The 7,667-nt window shown below is 47.8% G+C and overlaps 1 protein-coding gene across 5 annotated transcripts in view; it reads right to left on the minus strand.

The window, feature by feature from the left end:
* The window catches only part of MRAS (muscle RAS oncogene homolog), a 69,713-nt gene that overhangs the window by 59,736 nt on the left and 2,310 nt on the right, over positions 1–7,667 (minus strand). The window lies entirely within an intron of this gene.

Consider the following 7,667-nt stretch of genomic DNA (forward strand, 5'->3'; position numbering starts at 1 on the left):
GGCCCAGGATCCTCCCCACTCTCCTGTGGCTCCTCTGAGGAAGGGAGTAGGGACTGAGGAGCCTTGAGCCCCGCCTGAGGCCAGTTGCTGGTGGCCCCAGACCCTGCCTGGGCCCTCTCCTCCTTCCTTCCACACAGGGGCTCTCTCACCCTCCACCCAGCTCTCCTATCCACACATACCAGCCCCAAAAAGAAAAAAAGCCCCCGTTAAGTGCTTATGAGAATGGTTATTTTGTGGAAGGGCCAAGTGACCTGCTCCCGCTCCCCCCTTTCCATCCCTCCAGCCGCCCTCAGTTTGAGCCCAGAAGTAAAACAAAGGCTTTGTTTCTTTATTTTGATTTCCTCTTTAAAATCTCAAACATGCAGGAAACACCCACCCAGCCCCAGATAAGCGGAAAGGAGCCCCGTGGGCGGGCGGGGCGCGGGTCACCAAGTCTTAGCACCCCAGGAGCACCAGCAGGGCAAGGGGGTGGGGGGGGCTGACTTCCTCTTCCAGAAGAGAATGGGTGTGAGTGAGCCTGTGTGCGGAGCCTAGGCCTTCCTGACTCTGACGCCAGGGGAATCTCAACCTGAGGAATGTGGGTGGGGAGGGACCATGCAGAAGACATATCTCATAGAAGTTAGTTTTTTTTTAAACATATGCCCCCAAGGCTTTGGGACTGTGGTTCCACCCTTTTCCATCATCTCCGGTTACAATAAAGCAGGCATTGAAGGAAGAACATGATGGACGCTATTTTGGGCTGCTGAGCCTCCTTGTGAGAGAATGGTACTCCCCAAAAAAGATGCCTTTGCCTCTGCCTCTCCCTTGGGAACTGCATTCCCAGTGGAATTAAAATACAAAGGAGTGAGCTTGGGGTCATCTAAAAGGGGGAATTTTCAAGGTGTGTTAAAAGTTCTAAAGGCTAAAAAAGAAGAAAAAACAAACAGAACTGAATTAAAACACATTTTGCCCTTGAAATGAAAATATAATGCTTTGGGGAGGCAAGAACCTGTCCCCAGGTCCCCCCAGAATGGTCAGCTCTAAGGGGAAGATGGGTCTCCCCAGCTCCAGCACATCTTCGGCTATCTCCACACAGCACCACGTGCTTACAAATACTTTTACTTTTAATCTGGGTAGTTAGGATTCAAGGGACATCCTAACATAGAGTATGTATAGCAGATTCTTAAAAAAAAATTTTTTTTTTTAACTTACAGTTTCTGCCATACATCAACATGAATCAGCCATAGGTATACATATGACCCTTCCTCTAGAACCTCCCTCCCACCTCCCACCCCATCCCATCCCTCTACGTTGTCTCAGAGCACTAGTGTAAGTTACCTGCATCATACGGCACATTCCCAGTGCCTATCTATTAACATATGGTAATGTATATGTTTCCATGCTACTCTTTCCCTTCGTCCCACTCTCTCTTCCCCCCACTGGGTCTACAAGTCTGTTTTCTATGTCTGAGTCTCCATTGCTGCCCTGCAAATAGGTTCATCAGTACCGTCTTCTTAGATTCCACATATATGCATTAACATCATATTTGTTTTTCTCTTTCTGACTTATTTCTTAGGCTCTAACTTCATCTACCTCATTCATTAGAACTGACTCAAATGCATTCCTTTTTATGGCTGAGTAACATACCATGAGAAGACCATAACTGAAAAAGATGCATGTATCCCAATGTTCATTGCAGCACTTTTTACAATAGCTAGAACACGGAAGCAACCCAGAGGGCCATCAACAGATGAATGGATAAAGAAGCTGTGGTACATATATATAATGCAATATTACTTAGCAGATTCTTTTTAAACCAAAACTTTTCTTTAAAAAGTAGGCCATCAACATATGTATGTGTATTCTTGCATAAACAAATAGTTATCAGCTTTAGAATATACTTAACTGCCTTCATTGGCACAGCTTCTGACCATTTCTATTGCAAGAGAAACCCCAACAAAGCAGATCCTTCTGAGGTCTTTGGGGTCCTAGCCTTTGCCAGCTTCTGCAGCATCTCCATCAAGTCAAGGGAAAGGATGCAGACAGTGTTATCCATTGTTGGCAACTCAGGGACAGAAAACATTTCAACTCATTCTCACCACTTAGTAAAGAAAACCTGGGGACCACCTCAGGTCCCTGTGTTCTATCACAAAACTAATTGAAATCTGTCCCCAATGGTGACTCCTTGAAAAGCCAATCTGCTTGGGGAATGCAGGGCTTTTCCAGAAGGTTTTAAAATCTTTTCTGCACAGCTTTACAAGTGGTGCTTTGCTAACTCTCTTAACTCAGGCCTAAGTGAAAGTGAAGTCGCTCAGTCGTGTCCAACTCTTTGCGACCCCATGGACACCAGGCTCCTCTGTCCATGGGATTTTCTAGGCAAGGGTACTGGAGTGGGTTGCCATTTCCTTCTCCAGGGAATCTTCCCGACACAGGGATTGAGCCCAGGTCTCCCGCATTGTAGACAGACGCTTTACCATCTGAGCCATCAGGGAAGTCACTCAAGCCTAAGCTACATGCAAATGGGCCATGTCAGGTTCCAGCTCAGTCAGCCGGGGTGGAAGAAGGAGCCTGCAGAGCTGGGTGAGAAACCATCTCCTGTCGTCATGGAGAGCTGCCCCCTCTGCAACTGGGACGCTTGGCAGAGAGGAGGACCCAGGACCAGGCACACGGGAGCCTTGTTTCCAGGAAAGGGAGAGCGGCAAGGCGGCGGTGATGTTGTTCAGTCGCTTATTCACGTCTGACTCTTCGTGACCCCATGAACTGCAACACGCCAGGCTTCCTGTCCTTCACTATCTCCCTGAGTTTGCTCAAACTCATGTCCACTGAGTCTGTGATACCATCCAACTATCTCATCCTCTGTTGCCCCCTTCTCCTCCTGCCTTCAATCTTTCCCAGCATCAGGCTCTTTTCCCAAGGCCATGTCAGGGGTTAGAAAGGTACCATATCAGACTCCACCTTCCCTCCTTCAAAGCAGTCCTGCACTTTAGAACATAAAATGCATTTTGCTCAAGGTTTTGAAGATGAGCAGCTTAACAAACTGTTAAGTTTGTTTCATCTAATTAGAATAAGAAAATTGTTTTTTTCCTCTCTTTTCCAAATATTTACATTTACTATCTGAATCACAGTTTGGTTTGGGCAGCTATGACTACATGATGTGCCACAGTCTGGCCTGAAACCACGATGGTCAAGGCAGGTGTGTATGTGGGTGGAGGAACTTTTTGAAAGAGGTTAAATCCCAAGACGTACACTTATCTCTCCCCAGTGTGAGTTCAGGCAGCAAAAATATCTACTGACAACCTCGATGGAGACCCAGGTGGTTATTCACTGAATTTGTTGGGGACATGAAGCTAAGAGAGCCAAGACGTGGAAACTTGGGAGAGGGGCTCTGAAAGTCAGTCGGAGGCTGAGGGCAGGCCCAGCCAGCCAGGTCTCCTGAGCAGGGACGTGCTGAAGCCCTCTAGCATGGAAGGGATCAAGGGCAGACAGAAGGGTCCCATCTGCTCAATTGGGTTTTGGATACATGGTGTTTGTTATATATCATCCTTTGTATTTTTATATCTTTGAAAATTACATAATATGTCAAGTGTGCAAATGATGGAGGGCTTCCTGGTTGACCAGAGGATTAATGGGAATTAGGGGAAAACTGCCACCATCTAGGGTCCCTCTGCCTCTCTTGTCAACCAGCCGTACCTGCACCTCCATGGTTGCTGTCGCTTCACAGCATCCCTGTGTGTGAACTGCTCTGTCCCCTCTCCCCATGAGGCCTCCACTCCACTACAGCACTGACTATATCTGGCCAGACCCCCATGAGCCATGCCCCATGAGCACTGAGAGAGAAGGGAGGTGTCATCAGAATGACCAAAGTTATCTATCAGTCCTGGGAGCAGCACTGTGTAAGAGGTGGAGCATGCCCTCCGGGACCAAACAGACCTTGGTGAGACTCCTTCCAAGCTCTGCTCCTCTCAGGCCATGACCATGGGGGTGATTACCACTCTGAGTCCCTGTTTCCACATCTGTAAAGGGCTAACAGCAAAACTGTTGTGAGGCTTAGAGATGGCCAATGCAGAGCCTCTAGTCCAGTGCAGCCCGGAGTGGGGGTGGACATCCAGAGAGACTATCTTCAAGCCACGTCATCTGAGGAGCAGTTGGAGAATGCAGGGCTGCTCGTGCTGGAGAAAAGCATGACTGTCAAGGTTCATATGGCACAGATCCAGTGGGACAGGTTAAGGTGAGAAAGGAAAGAACTTTGCAAGGACGAGTGAATCCCCAGTGGGTAAACTGATTTGAGGGGCAGCAACCTCCCTGTCTCTAGAAGGGCCCAGCTAAGATCTGCTCCTCAAAGGCTACACAAATTTTCCCAGCCTCTACTCAAGGGCCCATTTGGGCCAAAATGTCTACTACTGAACTATTACTGGCTTAATCTTTACCTTAAAAATTAGCATAGTTTTTAACTTAAAATCCTTATTTAGCCTTAATCTGAGCAAAATAGCCATTAAAAAAAATAGGTTTGATGTCATACCTTTATTTTTAAAATACACATAAATAAGTATATATGTAACTATTAAAATATGTCCTGCCTAAAAACCATTTACCTCACCACTATGAGAAATATGCTCTCCTAGATCTGAATTGAGACTAAATATGCTCCAGGGGCCCCTTCCTGGTCTGTGATTCTGTTATCTAAAGGCTGCCTGAATACTGATAATGCTCTTAGTTCTTATCGCCCTTTCTGGTCTCCCAAGCATGTTCTCATCTGTCTATTTCATCTAATCCCCATGACAACCCTGAGGGCGGGCTAGAGAAGTCACAGATGGAGCCTGAGCCCCTGCAGCACAGGACGCTCCCAAGGCCCTGTGGATAGGGTCAGAGAGGGCCCGAATCAGAGCTCAGGACTCCCACCCCCTGCCACCTCCTTCTATTACCACATGCTGAACAGCCAAATCCCTTCCTGTATTCTCCAAAATCTTATTAGCAACATAACCCACATCCAAACTACGATGTTTTATCCATCTAGGTGGCCAGATGCCAGCTCTGTAGATGAAAATGTGCCCCTCTGAGCAAGTCACCTCATAACCAATGGTAACCCACATTGTCATTTGGCCACCTGGCCATCAGCAGTTTCCACTGACTAAAGCTATCAAAAATAGTAAAGGAGGTGGTCCAGTGGCTGAGACTCCGCCCTTCCAACGCAGGGGACCCAAGTTCATTCCCTGGTCAGGGAACTAGATCTCACATGCCACAACTGAGTTCATACACCGCAACTAAAGATCCTGCATGCCACAGCGAAGACCCAAAATGGCCAAATAAATAAATATTTTAAAAAACACGAAAGGACAATGATAGGGACATTTAAAAGCTAAATACACACTGCTACTTCATGGCCCCTACAATGCGGATGACTGCAGAAAACTGTCATGCCAGCGGGCAACAGACCCTGGGCTCAGTGGTGAGGCTCAGTAGATGGCCGGGGTGGGGAGGTGGAACATGCAGCACCAGCCTCATTATGGCAGCAAGAATGCTACCTGGAAGACTAGAGATGGGCACCAAGGGATGCACAGCAGACGCCAAGGAGTGCAGTGTGGATGTCCCCCTGGCCTTAACAACGTCCTCTGTTGTCTGAAGAGGGGATGGCAGCACTACGCTCTCAGAGTTCCACAAGACAGATCTGCTGGCTGAGGGCATGGACTTCCTCTCATGGCTGAGAATTATGCCCGTCCGGCTCCGCCACGACAGCCTGCTGGCCTGGCTGGGAGGTCAGAGCCTCAGAGCAGGTCCTCAGTGAACAGTAGTGAAGCAGGGGATCTAGCCTGGGATCCAGGGCTCATTTTCAGAGATCCACAAATCTCCCAAACTGTATGCCTAACTTCATACATCCAAGCAACGTTTCTCTGGGTGTCTCACTGGCATATTAAAGAGGTAGTGGCCCAAGAAGGTAAAAACCATTGCTCTGAACACTCAGCCTTCTTGGCTGCCTGTGCTATGCAAGAACTTGCTGGAAATGGCACTAATATCTCATCCCTGTACAGAGACAACACCAGGGTTGAGAGCATCTTTGGGAGATCTAAACTCTGCTTAATCCAGTATTACTTGGGTTTTGTTATTTGCAGGCAGAAGCATCCTTCTTTTCTCCCATCCCCATACAAAGGTAACTATACCTTCTAGCTAGTTAGATACCTGCCCCAGGCCTGGCAGGTGTGGAGCCTTTGGAACTCAATGCACACTTTTTTGGACACTTAAGAACATCCCAACTTTGCACAAGAATGTGTTCCCATATAGTTCACACGCGTGTGTTTTGTGAAAACTACATGATATTCATGAGCAGGTATGTTTCCAAGTGCTTCCAGGGAGGCATGCTCCTTTTGGGGCATTTCATTGGGAGACAGTAATGACACCAGATGTGAAATATAAAATGGAGGTCATATTTCCCCAAGAAGTTACTTGATCCAGCAGGCTGGTCAACTTGTGAATCGCGCTGATATTAAACCCAGACACTCCAGGAACTGGTTCAGTCCATCAGAGCCCAGAAGTCTTCCCTGGTTCCACGTGATCACTCAAGCTCAGGAGCCAACCCCAGGGATAATGGACTTGTCTCTCTCTAAACAACTCAGATCAACTGAAAGTGTGAAATACCTGTGGTTAGAGCTAATAAAAGTTATACCTGTCACAAAGATATCTTAGGCAAGTGAAAACATAAGTAATGGCAAATACACACGGAGCTGGCAGCCCAACAACTGTCACTTGCCTCACCAGTGTTCAGCAGAGGGCCTTGACCGCCCCCCTCCCATAAGGAAACACTGAAGTAGAGGGGTAAGGGGCGGTTTCTGCTAGAGCTCCTGGCTTACACAACACCCACCCCACCCCCATAGAGGCTGGCAGACCCTGTAGCTTGCAAAACTCCAGAGCGTCAAAGCTTCAAACCTCCTGACCTAGCAGAGAAAGGACAAACTACACCCTAATCCACAGACAGAGAAGCTAACTAGCTGCTAGGAATGAGAAGAGACTGAGGGTCAAAATCATGACCCAAAACATTTTCAGTCCCCTAGTCAGCAGGGAAATGAGATTTATAGGAAATTGGGAGATTTACAAAAATGTTAGCCAGCTCAAGTTTCTTTCCCGGGAAGAGAAGTAGGAGCAACTCTAAGAATTGTCATGGTGAAAATGCTTTGTTTGCTGCAAAGCCCCTGACACATGTCAGTTATTAATACCAGCAGCTCACCACCCCACACTTGAACCAAGCAGTGAAAGGCAACGGAGTCAAAGCCTAACACAGGCTGCACCTGGAGCCATGAAGCCAGGGCAGCCAGACCCTCCCCAGAGGAGCTGGAGAGCTGAGGGTCTACATGGACCCTAGATAGGATCTTGGGCAAGTTACTGACTCTTTCTAGCCCCTGTTCCCCATCTGCATGGGGGTAATAAGAAGACCCTTCTGGAGTCTCGTCAAATGATGAGCAAGCATATACACGTCAAGTGCCTGGTCTGTGAAAGCCCTGCTGGCAGCTATTATTACAGTGGAGCTTCAGGGCTTTTTGGTCAGATTTCTTCATCATTCCTGCTGTGAGGAAGATCACTCTTTTGAGGCTACAGTTCTGAGCCTTGTCAGTTACACTCTCTGGTCAGGTCCAGCACACAGTGTGAGTCTTGGAGGGGCAAGAACCATTCTAGCCCAAAGAGGTTTACTAGGAGTAGGG

This window comes from Bison bison, unplaced genomic scaffold (genome assembly GCF_000754665.1).
Source record: "Bison bison bison isolate TAMUID 2011002044 unplaced genomic scaffold, Bison_UMD1.0 scf7180017864384, whole genome shotgun sequence".
Taxonomy (NCBI): Eukaryota; Metazoa; Chordata; class Mammalia; order Artiodactyla; family Bovidae; genus Bison; species Bison bison.